Here is a 16930-nt window from a genome sequence, read left to right on the forward strand (position 1 = left end):
CTCTAACGATTCGCAATGAAAAAAAGAAAAAAAAGTAAAGTGTGGGGGCCAACTTCACACTAGAATTTGAAATTGTTTTTACGGAGAAAGTAGGAACTCTCAAACGATATTTCTTTTCTTTCAAACCCTCTCAAACGATTTGCGTAAAAAAAAGTTAAAAAAATTAAAGTGAGGGGGCCAACTTCACGGAGGTGTGTCGTGGACACAAAAAATAGTTGTCTGTGGTTCTTGTTTTTCTATAATCTCTTCATATCACATCCATTGACGTTGATGAAATCCAGGAAAACCCTGGACTTAAGTATAGTTTAGTGACTTTAGTGAAAGAGACTAACATTTCCTTCGTTTCATATTAATTTAGAAATGTAAACTTGCCATTTTTAACCAAACGAATTATTAATAATTTTATTTGTGTTTACTCTTATGACATTATTAATTATTATTACTTATAAGAGTACTAGTCATATAAAAATATTGTGATAGTAATGGCATATTGTCCAGTCCTGTTAGTTTTTATTTTAGCATTCGTTTGTGTAAGTACTGAAGATGAACCTGTTCCCTCACAGATGACAAAAGCAGCGAGGATTCAACTAAGGTAATGTTTCAAATTATATAAAGGATTAAATTTTTCTTCAGGCCTATTTTCACTATAATAAATCAATAATGGACTTTAGCTAGTTATTACACTTTTCATGAATGAAATAAAAGTAGGACAGGACATGTATAACATAATACAATGTTACAATAGTGACATTGTTTACTCACAGTTGCATCTTATTTATGTCTGTGATCTTTTAAATCTTCTTTAGAGTACATCTTTGCCATATGATTTCTTAAAATACTTATCTAATTATATCTATTAAATAATAAATGTACATTGTTTCTTTCTTGTTTCACATTTTTTTTTTATTTTGAAATGTTTATGGTCACGTTATAAGGTATATTATTTGTGCTTAACTTTTGGCTTTTTAGTTCAATTTATCAGAATTATTAACAACATTTCCATGCTAAGGGACATAACAAACTCTAAAGATTACTGCAAATAAAGTACTATTTTAACATAAAACAATGTGTAAAAGTATTTGTGGCCTAAAACTTAAGAAGTTAATGAATAAAAAACTTAATTACACACTCAAAGACAATTTTAAGTAATTTTTGATAAATCCATTAGCTAATTGTGTCTTAATCCTATGAATTAAAAATTATTATTAAGTCTGAATTAAGAAATATAACATTAAATAACTATAAGACATTAAAACTGCAACTTATTCTGGTATAAATTACATCACAACAGTCAATGACAAAGAATAATCCAGATCAAAGATAAGTTAACATCGTTATATCTTGCTATGATATACAAAATAGTGATATTTACACTTTTACTTCAATAATTATTAGACATGTTATCTTTTATCAGCATACTTGTGTTAACAGTTGGTTTCTGAGACCAAAATATCTGTATGTAACATATAAACATCTTTATCTTTGACAAAACAGAGATAACAATGTTCTAAACTGGGGAAATTAGTCTCAGAAACCCACAGTAAGGCATTCTTTTTGTTTTATCAATTACTGAATTTTAAATGAATATATGCCATATGTGTATGCCTTTAAGATTTTATATGTGTATGTAGTGTAAAAGTCAGTTATTAATATGTATGGCATTGGATTTAAATATGTTCAAATGTCTTATGTTAATTATTTGGTATGTTTTAATGTGAATACAGACAAATGAACAAATTTGCTGTAATAATTGCTAACAACAGATCACTATTTTTGCTTCACAAGTCATACCAGTGATCCCGAGATGTAAAATATGCTTTTGACGAGAAGTCTCAACATTCATATATTTACTTATCCACACTCATCAATTTCGGATAGTCATCAGCTCATATATATTTAAAGCTCTCGAGTTGACCATAAGTTTAGTCAACCGTAACTTTAGTAAATCATACTGACTCTATGCGGATTGGTTCATTTCACTAATTGTACAAATGAAATTAGTAAATTGAGGAAAAAACATCAGTAAATATATGTGTTACTAATTCTTTATGTAATTACAGGGAGGAGGCAAGAAGCATGTTCTACCATGCTTACGATGCCTACATTGATAATGCATATCCAGCAGATGAGTTGATGCCGCTCAGCTGTAAGGGTCGATGGCGAGGAGTTACGCCCAGTCGGGGGGATATGGATGATGTACTTGGAAAGTAAGTGGATGATGAAAATATTTAGATTGGTCGGTAAAAGGATTTGTTAATGTTAATATTAAATAGTAGTAATAGTAATAATAGTAGTTGCAAACGCGCCATACTCCGAGCCGCCAATTTAATCTGGTAGGATTATATTATTATGCGACTAATGCGGCGAAGGGGTCTGAAGTGCGAGGGAGGATGCGCCTGCACACTGTGCGGGGTGTCGGGGTCACTCGCCCAAAAGTTCTTACAGCGGACGGCCGTCCGTTGTAACCGAAGAGGAAAGTTCCAGAAGTCAAGGTATTCTCATCAACAGGATTTTTATTAGAAGACATTCAGATATAACTTTCTGTAGGGAAAAGATAAGAAAGATAGTGATGTTCTTCTAAACGAAAACTGTTATTACTTTTAGTTGTTACTAGCTTGTACCTGCGACTTTGGCTGCGCGGAATTAAAAAAAGTAATCTTAGTAAGTAACCAAATTTTATCGAAAACTGTTTATCCGTTTTGGAGATAAGCAAAACAAACATCCGTCTAATCTTTTTCATTTATAATATTAGTAAAATTTATTATTTTAACTTGTGGAGTTCAAGGTGCGCAGATGACTGTATGAAATGTTTGTTTTTCTTTAGTTTCTCGCTGACATTGGTGGACAGTTTGGACACGTTGGTGGTGATGGGTGATTTCTCCGAGTTCAACCGTGCGGTGAGGCTCGTGCTGCGTGACGTCAGCTTCGACCATGACATCATCGTCTCTGTCTTCGAGACCAACATATGGATGCTCGGGTCAGATGCTTTTTCAGTATACTTTATAATTATAAGTTTGTCTGTGAAAGTAAGAGTTTGCGCACTAAGGCAGCCCCTTAGTGAAGATTTATAATGAGAAACGTTGTACAAGTGTAAAAAAATTGGAGAATTTTCCTAATCTTCGCTAGTAGGAGAGGCACCGCAACAAGAAGTATGTATGTTGGATAAGAGATGTTAATTTTATTAATTGTATGCTATCAAAAGTATTTTAGATTCAATTTAGCTTTTACTTTACTTCTCCAGAGTTTTTTTGTTCAAATTTGTCAAGCTGATAAACATTTTGTATAAGAATGCAAAACCTACAATTATTTGATAAAAAAAAACAATTTCAAACAAAATGCACTCATAAGTAACATAAAAAAAACAATTTCAAACAAAATGCACTCAAAAGTAACGTAAAAAAACAATTTCAAACAAAATGCACTCAAAAGTAACATAAAAAAACAATTTCAAACAAAATGCACTAAAAAGAAACAAAATAATGTCATGAAAACTCTCTAAACTCTAGTAGTAGGGGCTCAGTTTTCCGCAACTCCACGACAAGCGCGTATTTTGCGTGTCTCTAAACTCTAAAGAAAGTTCTCTTCCTTCTTGTAACATGTCTATATTGTATAATTATTGTTATTTCGCAGTCGGTGTCGGCCGAAGTAAATAGGTGACATTTTATATTTGAGATGTATTAGACATACTTACGTTTATGTCCCTACTTAGGCCGAAACCGACTCCAAAATAACAATAATTATACAATATAGACATGTTACAAGAAAGAAGAGAACTTTCTTTAGAGTAACAATGAAATAATTATCAAAATCGGTATACAAATTGAAAATTAACGAACTAATACATCGTAGCGTGCCTTTAATTTAGTCCAGCCGCGCGCCGCAGTAGCATTTTTCGAATGCGCGTAGTTTTTAATCATTTAATATCTTCCAAACTATTGATCAGAATTACATAGTTTAAAGGCTAATGTAATCTGCATTTAATACTCTAGCCATCAAACATATTTATTTGGATAAGGATTCATATCGAATATAATACGAGTATAATAGCGCCGTAAGCTTACGACGCTGTTTTTCGTGTGCATTTTAATCGAAGTTTGTTCACAATGACATGGTTTTTGTGAGACATCCATAGATGATAGATATATGCCACCAAAGACTTTTATTGAGCAAATTTAAGGATTTATAATTACTCCATACATCATTTTTATGTAGGTCATATAGTTTGACCTACGTAAGCCCAGAAAGCAAAATTGTGCTTTTCATGTAGCATTTTTCGTTTCCGCGTAATTTTATTCTTACGATATCTCCTAAACTATTAGACAGAATGATATAGTTTTTAATGCAAATATAATCTACATTAAATTCTCTTGATAATGAACATATTTATTTACATAAGGGTTAATACTGAACTCGAATAATAGTCGGAAATAGGGCATGAATTTAATTGATGTTTCTGAAGAAAAAAATGGTTATTTATTTATTTAATCACGCCAACAGCATACATATTGAATGGAAACATATTAAAATTTCACTGATACATTTTGGATAACATGTATACCAATTAAAGGCATGTACAAATTACATCGGACACATGTGTAATTCTTACTAACTAGTTATATTATTACTAATTTGTATAATTTGTTTTTAAATGAGGTCAAACCATCATTGAATATATCGATATCGGAGCTGTTTATGACGTTATACTCGTTACATATTCGGACCAAAGGACTATTGCGACCGAGGTTGGTTCTGGCAAATTTAACGTGGAAGATATTTTTTATGTAGTTTCTAGGACTTACTCTGGGGACAGATATGGAGATATGTTGAGTGATGTCGCTGCATCTAATAACATTGTGGAGCACCTTATATAATAGTACGAAATCAATTATTTTGCGTCGGTTTCGCAGGGAGGTCATCCTAAAGAAAAGTTATCTCGCATCGTAAGAAGAACGATGCGAGATTCCATGGCAGCTGTACGCCAGTTGTCTAGTGAATGCTCTTTGAATACTTTCGATGCGCTGAGAGTGAATAGAGCATAAGGGATTCCACACGGTAGATGCATACTCAAGTCCACTGCGTCCCAGAGCATTATACAGGGCCATTTTACTGCGGACGGTACGAAAACATTTCGTGTTACGACGTAAGAAGCCCAACATTTTGGCTGCTTTCGTGACTACTGCGTCAATGTGATCGACAAAATTTAACCCCGCGTCGACCAGTATGCCCAAGTCGTTCACTTTGTTGACTTTCATAAGCTTTGTCCCGTATATTACATATGTAGATAATGTAGTGTTTTTCTTTTTTGTAAATTTAATTTGGAAGCATTTTTTTGGATTAATTAACATATGATTTTCTAGAGACCATTTTTGAATATTGTTAAGATCGTCTTGAATATTTTTTATATCTAACATGGAGTTAATCGTTTTGTAGATTTTGAGGTCATCAGCGAATAATAAGAACTTGCAATGTTTAATTTCGGTTGAAATGTCATTGATGAAAATTAAAAACAAGATTGGACCTAAGTGGGACCCTTGAGGTACTCCAGAACTGGCTGCAAAAGGGCAAGAATCGGAGCCATTGACTGTAACAAAAAGAAGTCTTTTTGCTAAGTATGATTCAAACCAATGTAACAGGGACCCATGTATACCCATGTTTTCTAATTTTTTTATCAACAAACGGTGGTTAACTCGATCAAAAGCGTTCGAAAAGTCCATATAAACGGCATCTACCTCCAATCCTTTATCGAGATCACCAGAAATATCAGACACGTACAGTGTTAAGTTTGTGACTGTCGAAAAACCTTTTCTAAACCCGTGTTGATTAGGTGACAGATCTGTGCTAACATGAGCGGATAGAATAGGAAATATTAAGGATTCAAAAAGTTTTGAAAAGCACGACAAAATAGCTATAGGACGGTAATTCTTCACATCACTTTGATCTCCCTTCTTATGAAGTGGAATGATTCTTGCAATTTTCCATTCATCTGGAAAAATTCCATCGCTAAGGGATTTATTAAAAATTAGAGTCAACGGCAAAGATAAGCCCTTACCACACCGTTTTACGAACAGCGAAGGAATGCCATCAGGACCGGCTCCTTTTGTAATATCTAGTTGTTTAATCTTTTTAATAACATCTGATTCTGTGAGGCGAATGAAAGATAAATTATTAGATTCATTTAAACTTACAGGATAGTCTAAGATATCTGGTGCACTATTGGTACACTTATAAATTGAAGAGAATTGACTTGCAAAAAGATTAGCTATTTCGGGACTCGTGCTGGCAGAACTATTAGCTCCACGCATTTCAGAAGGGTATTTAGATTCATTTTTCCTTCTGTTTTTAATGAAAGACCAAAAAGCTTTAGAATTCTTTACTAAATTAGTTTCGATGGTTTTTATGTAACGAGCATAACATTCATCGTACAGTTTATGACAGTAACTACGAACGATTTTATATTCGATGAGATCGCGAGGATTTCTATACCGACGAAACTTAATTCTTAGTTTGTCTTTTTCAGCCAAACGATTGATCAAAGCATTGCTAAACCATACTGGAAACTTCGACTTGGTAATCTTGCGTCGTTTTGGCACCCGCATATCAATTATTTTACGTATAACATTATAAAATAAAGAAACCATCGCATTCACATCGCTACATTGGGAAAATAACAACATCCAGTCAACCTCCATCAAATCATCGATAATATCTTTATAGTTAGCTTTAAAGAAATTAAGAATAGTGTTATTTGTCGTTTTTAAGGGTTTACTAAGAGGAGGGAAGTTGACCTTTATTAACAAGTTAGGGTGTTTGGGATCAATTTTAGTTAGAACATCTATAGGTGTGACAACTTCTACGTTAGTAATATTGCTTACAATTAAATCTAGCATTCTTTCATCTACATTTGGAATACTATTATATTGATACAATTCGTTAACAGACAAAAAGTCCACGAAGCAGTATCCTAAAGAGTTGTTATAATTATCCGGAGTCATACAAGAAAAATCATTGTGCTTTTGCCATTTAAAGAAGTTTAAGTTAAAATCTCCAAGAACTATAATGTCCTCTACAGCATTTAGAACATCGTTGACACTAAGAAGATAATCGTTGAGAACATTATGTTGTGCAGGGGGGGGAAGGTATACCGCGGAGATAGCTACCTTTTTTATCTTGCTGCTTATATTTAAATTGAGACAAACCCATAGGTCCTCGCAGTCACTTTCCCAGTTTTTCATTCGAACAGAAGGGATTTGTTTTGAAACTGCAATTAGCACGCCACCACCATTTTTTTTTGAGCTGTTGGTTTCGCAGCGGTCTCTTCGATATATATTATATCTAGTATCAACAAATTCATTATTAGATATACTGGGATTCAGCCATGTTTCTGTTAATATTATTATGTCGTAATTTGATAGCAAAATGTTTCTTCTTATCTCGCTGGTTTTTGTTCGCATTCCGCGAACGTTTTGGTAATATATGTTAATAGAATCGAATTTACTGGATTTATGTCTTAAAATTCACAGTAAGTATATGGAAATTATGTGATAAGTTGTAAGCTATCGATATCTCGAATCAACAAAGCTTTGCAAGACTCGTCTTTACGCACATAAATCCGGCCGTTGCGAACCCACACGAATTTATAATTCAGTTCTTTTGACTTCCTTCTCGCTGCAGCGTGCAAGGTCTTGCTATTTGGTGTAAGATGCTCTGCTACATAAATAGGTACCTTAGCACCGCTCATGCCTAGGTGGTGAGAGTTTAACTTGTCTTTTGCATTCTTTTTATTAAATTTTGTAACTGCTGCGATTACAGAGTCGCGACATAGTGGACTTTTCAGTTTAACAATAACACTCCGAGGTCTGTCATTATCTTTGTTAAACTTCATAACTCGCGTTGCTTTCAAAATATCAGCTTCATTGATGGGATGATCTATTACGCTACCTAATTGCAATACCGTCTTTACTAAACTTTCAGATCTGTGTTCTGGAATACCGTTGATCTCTAAGTTACTTTTTCGCATGTTCTGTTCAATAGAACACAGCCTTAACGACAAGTCTTTAACAGTAGATTGCAGAGTTTCATTATGTTGCTGTAATTTAGCTACCGTAGCCAATTTGTCCTCAAGAACATTTTTAATATCTTCGTACTGCTTGTTAAAAAATGCGACAGCCTCGTGAAAGTCGGATATTTGTACTCTTATACCTTTTAACTCTTCGGATACCATTTCTCTAACCGACGGCATAATTTCCTGTCTAATGACGTCTCTAATGGCGTCGATAGTGACAGCGGTCTTGACAGGTGGAGCAGCGCGCCTTTGCTGACCGGGACGTACGGTAATGTTACTACAACTTGCCTCGAGTGACACCACCGAATCATCACGGGTGTCTGCGCTGGTTTCTGCAGCTGCATGGGCCGTGGACCTTACTGGTGTATTGCTATTGTCGCACTTCGGTTGCTTATTTCGACATACTTGACATTTCCAATTCCGTTTGTCCACTAAGCAGTAAAAATTTTTTTCCGGCAAATTGGCGCAGAGCAGATCGTACTTATTCTCACAAATACCACATACTAAGTATTCTTTGGTTTTTAGAGAAATTTTGCAACCATGGCATTTATTAATTGATGCCATTATTATTTTATTTTAAATAAATAAATGTCGATATATAAGACTGCACAACACTATTGTATGAGCGGGAGCATTCCAGCTAGCGTTGAGTGAGGGTAGATGCGAGCGCTATACGGTGCGCTGTATTATACTCCGGTTGTCAAAACATCGAATCACTTTAAAAACGTTTTAACTTGTTACTCACGAATTCTGCACTAATTACCACTTTTGTTTACTTCACTACATACAGTACACAAACAAGCTCTAATTTACAATACAGTATGTCTTTGAAACAATAAGTAACTTGGAAATATTAATAAATACTATGGAGCACAAAATATTGCGTCTAATCGGTACGGTAACACGGCAACGGTTATTGTGAGAAAACTATAAAAGATAGATATATGCTATAGCGGGCTTTTATTTAGGACATTTAAAGAGCTACAATTCTTCCATACATCATTTTTATGTAGGTCCTATAGTTTAGCCTACGTAAGCGCTGAAAGCAAAATTGTCCCTAATTTTCGCAACAAATTTTGAAGCTAAACTCAAAATCTACTAGTCTTCTAGTTATTTAAAAAAAAAAAACAAAAAAAATGGGACCCATCTGCAAGCACTTCCTTTCGATTAAAATATTTTTTATCAAAATCGGACCACCAGGGGCGGAGTTTCGCGGTAACACACATAAAAAAAAAACACAGTCGAATTGATAACCTCCTTATTTTTGAAGTCGGCTACAAATACATGTTCTCTACATGCAAAAACACTTACACAAATACTTTTTTCTACTGTTGGTATGCATGACATTGAATTAGAAATAGAAGGGTATCTGCTCGATGAGAGAGGCGCTTCTATCACGGTTAGTTTTTTCAGTTTTTCAAATGTGTTAAACCTACTAAGGCATAGAAACATAGAAAAAAAACTTGTGAGCCGTCATGGGACGCCTGGCAGATGTGAAACATCGTGTGTGTACAAGTAATATGCATAAAATATTAAATATTATAATTAAATAAATAATAGTAATAATGATAATGACAATGGCAATGGAAATGGCAATGACAATTCCAATGGCAATGGTAATGGCAATGATAATGATAGTAATGATAGTAATTATAATAATAATAATATTAAGAAAAATGTTTAAATCAGAAAATTAATAAATATGTGGAATAATAATAATAGTAATATTAAATATTCAATATTATTAAACTAAACAGATAAAATATATATATGTATACCTCAGTATAGCTTGGCGACCCGTCGCCACGGCAAGCGTCGCCAACCCAACGATTCGGTTTACAAGTGATCCTATAGATGTTTCACGTCAAAAACATGACATGACAGTTACAGTATGAAAAGGACTTTGTGACACTTTTTTGACATTAACAGAAGGACGCTAGTGAGCTATGATAAATTAGTTTGACATATACCCACCAAGTTGGATGTCCATTTCGGTCTATAGACCAACTATGGTAGTTTCAGTGTTTTTAGAAGTTTTAACTTACTGATGTAATGTAACATATTTTCAAAGGTGGGCATTAACTCGTTAATCCGTTAATCGTTAATTAACGAAGTTAACATTTTCCTTAACGGATTAACTTTTAAGTTAAATTCAAAAAGTGTTAACGCTCTTGTTAACTTCCGTTAAATTCTACTTCCGTTAATTTAGTCCGTTAATTGTTACAATAGACACTTATTGACGTGTTGTCATTTTAATTATTTAAATTATGCATCAAGCTACATTCGTAAGTTCGGCTATGTTCGGCGACCGTCGGCGAGTCGAATGGTGAACGAGAACGAGCGAGTGTGATGCATGTTATACAATACACCGAGCGGCCGGGATAGACGTGATCAAAAGAGTACCACAGAATCCTTGTTAGAAAATAGTGACGATTTAAACAAACTTACCTCTATCAAATATTGCGAAGTTTAGGCGCTAGACACCTTCAAAGTTTAATAATTATTTCACATTTACACAAATATCTCGAAAAGTCTTTATTACATTTTATTCACATTAAAACTGGTTTTAAACTTGCTTTTTTTAGAACAAGACTTTGTTATAAAATCAACATAAGGTTCGAAAACACTTTACTCTTAATACAATAATTGTTATACGTGAGACGCAAAATCTATTAAAAAAAGATAAACTCTGCGTTGAATTGCAATCAAAATAATCGAGTGTGCATTACTCTTCAACGTCGTACCTAAAATATAACTAAACTTTGTTGCAGACAAAAATGTTTATTTTAATGTTCGAGTTTAAAGACAATAAAAAATATAAAAAAAAATAGTTTATGGTTCATTTGAAAAAGCGTACAAATAGGATTTTTTGTCATTGCGTAGATAAGAAACAAACAATGAAAAATAAATTTAAAAATTGGAAAGACGAAATGTGCACGCAATAAACGTTCCTCAAAAACAAAAGGGATTTAGGTGTTTATTACCGTCGTTCGTTTTTTTGGGGCTTCTTCATCGTCTACGAAAAATAATTTTAACAACAACAAAAATATGAACAAAGGATCAAATGGACAGCCGCACAGATTTATGGCCCCAACCCTTCTAATGGTCGGGGATGCACGTGCGCTGCACAAAGACAATAGCGAAGATAATTTGTTTGTTTACAAAAATAGTATACGACAAAACGAGAAAGAATGAGGAAAAAGATAAAATAATTATGTTAGTGAAATAATGTTAAACTGTGTTATACTAAATTTAATATATGAAATGTCGCCACAAGTGACCTTTAAAAAAAGACATCGATTTTTTTACGTATATCGAAAGTTTATTTTAAAATTAATCGAATGTCGTTGAAAATAATTCAAAACCATATTCTTACTAATTAACTATAACGATTTTATAGGTGATAAGAAAGAGAGAAGACATCACCCGCGATCGGTTGTGTTCGTTATGTCGTGTAACTTATGCTCTATACACTGAGAGTAATTTAACTTTATTTAACATATAACAATAGATCGAACGATAGATCATTAGATGATAGCAGTTATCAAAGGCATCTCAGTTGTACAGTTTGATGCGTTGAGATGTTAGAAGTTTTATTAATAAATCTATATTTCTATATTAAGAAATAAAAAGTACGTAAAAAATGATAAGTCTGTTCGTGGGTCCTTAGCTAAAATAAAAAATAAAAAACTTGAGAGGTGTGTTGGGACACCCGGATGGAACGAAGTTCCTTTCTATTAATTAGTGAAGGAACCAATGTTTATTCTATGAATAAAAAACTTAAGTCTTCACAAGAAGTACATTTAATTTCTATGAATTTTCGTTATATATTGTCACGTCGTTGCCATGGTGAAGTAGCGCTCATTCGTCGTTAACATACTTACAATAGCAAAAAGTGTCGTGACAACTTTTCGTAAGAATTTTTTCCGTCTACCCCACAACGCGCGATAAGGAACTTCGTTCCAAAAGTATTACCAAATCTATATATATAAAAGAAAGTCGTGTTAGTTACACCATTTATAACTCAAGAACGGCTGAATCGATTTGATTGAAAATTGGTGGGCAGGTAGCTTAGAACCAGTAAACGGACATAGGATAATTTTTTACTCCGTTTTCTATTTTTTATTCCGCGCGGACGGAGTCGCGGGTAAAAGTTAGTTATACATAAAATTAAATGTTCAGTTGTTGGAGTATGAGCAAATGAATATCCGGGTGCAAATAGTAACAGATAAATGTATATACTGCACAAAAGTTTTGATTGTTTTCTTTTGAATATTATTACATGTCTTACTGTTTAATAGAATTCGTGTTGTCTAAATTTAGTTAGCTCTCTAATTCCGTGACGTCGGATTGTCGATAAAAAAATTGACTGAAAAAGTCAATTGTCCATCATTGTCAGTGTAGTATATAAGTGTGTGTAACTAGTGCATGCTATGTCATTATTATGGTACAGGCATTAGTACATCGCTCCTATTGTCTAAATTATATTTTCGTATATTATATAACTAAACTATAGATAGGATTAGCGATGGCCCGAGATTTCGTAAGCGCAGTAAAAAAATAGCCTAAGTTCTATTGAAAGTCTCGACAAAATCGGTCCATACGATTCGGAGATTATTCATATGGCCATTTCCCGCTTGCGCCTTATACTCGTAATATAAACAAAAATTAACTTTAACTGTTAACTTTAACTTGCGTTAAATTTTGGTAAATTAAACGCTTTAACGATTAACGAAGTTAAATTTTCATTTAACGAATTAACGATTAACGAAGTTAACTTTTTGATTAACTGTGCCCACCTATGCATATTTTTTTAATTTCATACTTGTCTTCTGTAGCCATTTGGTTTTTATTCTTCCTTTGAATAACAGACCGTTTATTGTTTTATTATTAGCTTTATTTGTTTGTTTGTTCTTGTCTATTTAGGGGTTTGTTGTCCGCTCACGTGTTAGCGACTGCGTTGCGAAGCGAAGTGCCCATATTGCGCTGGTACGACGGACAGCTGCTAGCTTTGGCCGAAGGCTGCTACCTGCATTTAACAACTCCACTGGTATACCCCATGGACGGGTCAGTATGAACAAAACTCGAACTGCTAATAACCTAATTGTTAGTTGGAGGACTACCGATTTAGATGTTGGTTTGAACTCCTGAAATTTGACTTTTGTGGACTATAAACTAGCATAAGTTTATTATAGCTTATTTCAAATGACTTCAAGAAATTCTGATTGGAACAAGAATTAGTATATTATCAAAATTTCACGATATTTAATTGAAAAAAGACCCGTGAGTGTGCACTGCCGGAACTATTGTAACTTAGAATGTTACTTATTATTTTTTTTAAATTGCGCCCGGACGGTGTCGCGGGCGTCAGCTAGCACTAAATAAACTTCAAACGTAGATACAAATCGTAAATTCTTACGTTCGAATGTGCGCAGTATTTACTTCAATGTTATATTTTGTAGGTGAACCTCCGACATGGTCTCCGGGGCCTCTCGGAATCCAGGGAGACATGCACGGCGTGCGCAGGTACCATGATCTTGGAGATGGCGGCACTTTCCCGTCTCACCGGAGATCCAGTCTTCGAGCAGAAGGCGCATCGGGCCATGGATAGACTCTGGATGATCAGGCACAGGTATATTTATGACATTACGACATGGCGTATCCTTGAAAAAGTTATGTCATTTGAATCTTAGACTTTTATTTGCTACATTGTGTTATAAATGATGGTGAAATTGATCAATAAGTGAAGAAATATTATAATTATAAAGTTACAATATTTTTATAATAAACTAAAGCATTAAGGTTTGTCCGTGTGAGTGGGATAAAGCCAGGGAGATGATAATTTTAAAAAACAACTCTTTCCACGGAATAAGGAAAACTAAATTTTCACAAACATATCTGAATCTTAGCTTATTTGTGTATAATATAGGACATCCGACCTGATGGGTACAGTGATCAACATCCACTCTGGTGATTGGGTGCGCAAGGACTCTGGTGTTGGTGCAGGCATCGACTCCTACTACGAGTACTGCCTCAAAGCTTACATATTGTTGGGTGATGAGAAGTACCTCGCACGATTCACTCGTCATTACAACGCCGTCATGAAGTACATCAGCAGACCTCCGGTCATGCTCGCAGTGCATATGCACAGGTATTTCATAAATAACAGATCGTTATGAGATGTGGAGAGATGATGTCGAGTGCTGATGTCGTCTTTGTCGTGTCAGGCCTCACCTGCAGTCGCGCAACTTTATGGACGCGCTGCTGGCGTTCTGGCCGGGGCTCCAGGTGCTGCTGGGGGACGTGCGCCCCGCCGTCGAGACACACGAGATGCTCTACCAGGTCATGCAGCGCCACACGTTCATACCTGAAGCGTTCACATCGGATCTCCAGGTACTACTTGTGCACTTGCAACTTGTTACCGATGTCTTATTTTCATAATATTTCGACATTTTGTAAAAGTTACACTTTTACAAAATTTTGTAAGTAAACGTGTAAATGTAGGTGCATTGGGGCCAGCACCCTTTGCGTCCGGAGTTCCTGGAGTCGACGTACTTCCTCCACCGAGCGACCGGCGACGACCACTACCTGCACGTGGGCAAGAGCGTGCTGCGCGCGCTGCAGCGGCACACGCGCGTGCCCTGCGGGTACGCGGCCGTCAACGACGTGCGCACGCGCGTCCACGAGGACCGCATGGACTCCTTCGTGCTCGCGGAGACCTTCAAGTACCTGTACATGCTGTTCGGCGAGGACCGCGACCTGCCGGTGCACCTCGAGGACTACGTGCTCACCACAGAGGCGCACTTCCTGCCCCTCGCCCTCGCCACCGACGGACTCAACTCCACCCTCGCGCTCAACATCGACGATCAAGACGAGGACAAATACGTAAAGTATGTAAACTGTCAACTAACTTTTTATCGTTTTATTATCCAATCGATGTGGAGAGTGCACCAACATTGTCTGCGCGCGTACAGGACTTGCCCGAGCACGTGGTCGCTGGAGGCGTCGAGCGTGCGCCGGCCGCTGCGCACTCTGCTGGGCGGCGCCGGGCGGCCCCCGGCGCGCCCTCGCCCCCTCACCGACCCGCGCCAGCTGCTCGCCCTCGCCGACATGGGCATCTCCGTCCTCACATTGCCCGACGGCCGCGTGCAGCTGCTCTACACAGTCGCCACGGTCAGTCAACTTATAGTACAAATAAAATTGTCTCAATTTTTGTTATTTAAAACATTGAATGTTTTAATAATTCCAGGCGAAATCGTCAAAGGAGGCGTCGGAGGGTATGACGTTCATGCGTGAGATGTCCAAGTGGAACACGCTGAGCGACACCGAGAACGGTGTGGTGGCGGCGGGCGTGGCGACGTCGGAGCGCGTGCTGGCCGCCGGGCCCGCGCACTTCGGCCGGCAGGTGACGGGCGGCGAGCGGCTGCGCGGCGTACCCCTGCTCGCCGAGCCCCCGGAGGCGTGCTCGGCGCTCGCCAACGCGCCCGCGCTCGCCGGCATGTTCGGTGTGGCGCGTCGCGGCCGGTGTACGTTCGCCCAGAAGGCGCGCAACCTGCAGGCCGCCGGCGCCCGCCTCGCCATCGTGCTCGACAACATCGACGGCACCTCCTACGGCTCCACCGCACTCTTCGCCATGTCCGGGGACGGCATCGACGACATACAAATCCCGACGGTCTTCCTCTTCTCGCAGGAGGCAGATCATCTGCTGGACCGAATGAAGTCTGATCCCGAGATGGTGGTGTCCGTGGGGGAGTTGGAGTCGCTGAAGCGACTGAAGAGTTGCTCGGAGGGCGCGTGCGAGGCGCTGCTGCAGCCGGCCGGCGCGCCTCCCCACGCGCCTCCCCACGCGCACACCTTCGACCACCTCAAGAGCGTGCTGAGCCAGCTGGTGGCGCAGTTCGAGTTGTCGCTGGGGGGCGAGGAGGCGGCCGAGCCGTGCGCCGACGGCGACTCCTCGGACCTGTACGTCACCAAAACCAAGTTCGTGAACGACGAAAGCCGCGCCGAAGCGCTGCACAATAATTGCTCGGGCGAGGGGAGCTGTGCCGGCACGACGGAGGATAGCCAAGGAGATGAAGGCGCGCAGGGACAAGGCGAAGGCGATGACGAGGGGTTCTGACGTCGGCAGGCGTCCGGGTGGGCGCGGCTGAGCGCCTGCGGGCCCGACCTCTGCGCCCTGTTGTGGATGAAAACGAACACTAAGTCCAGTTTACGTGCCTTTTGCGAATGTTGTCCGCACTACCTTGAAGTATGGAGTGTATCTGTATTTTTTGATATGTCAACATTGGTATGAGCTGTCACTCCCATTATTGTAACTTCATTGATTGTGATTGCATCGTGCAAATTATTAAACTAATATGAAACCTATAAAGTGAATTTATTTCATATTTCAACCTGCTCTAAACATGCAATCAATACTTACTTTTACATTCGTTATCCATTGAAAATGTAAATTTTCATCATTTAAAATAAAATAGTAATATATACATTGACAGATAGTGGTCGTGATGTGTTTTTTTTTTTTTTTTTTTTTTTTTTTTTTTTTATGGGCGGCGCTATGCCGCCCATAAAAAAAAAAAATCTCGTTCTCCCCCTGGCGTATTTTGAGCCAGAGACTTTGGTTGTCTTTGGTCGTGATGTGTTGTGAAATTGTAAAAGTGTCAACATTTAGTGGGCGGAGGGTGCGGTGTGGCTTTTGTGATATATATGACAGGGGGAAGCAGGGAGAGGCAGGCGCTCTTGTACATAGTTGATCTCTGCTTTCGATCCTAACATGTAATATTTGATGTGAAAATTGAAGACAATAATTAACATAACTACAGACCCAATACATTAAACTTCATCCAAACACAATCATGAATTTCATAC

The 16930-nt window shown here is 37.6% G+C and overlaps 1 pseudogene; it reads left to right on the forward strand.

Annotated features, from left to right (window-relative positions):
- Window positions 1-548: 548 nt before the first annotated feature.
- LOC123723178 lies at window positions 549-16233 on the forward strand (annotated as a pseudogene).
- Window positions 16234-16930: the final 697 nt, after the last annotated feature.

Source organism: Papilio machaon, chromosome W (assembly GCF_912999745.1).
Source record: "Papilio machaon chromosome W, ilPapMach1.1, whole genome shotgun sequence".
NCBI classification, from domain to species: Eukaryota; Metazoa; Arthropoda; class Insecta; order Lepidoptera; family Papilionidae; genus Papilio; species Papilio machaon.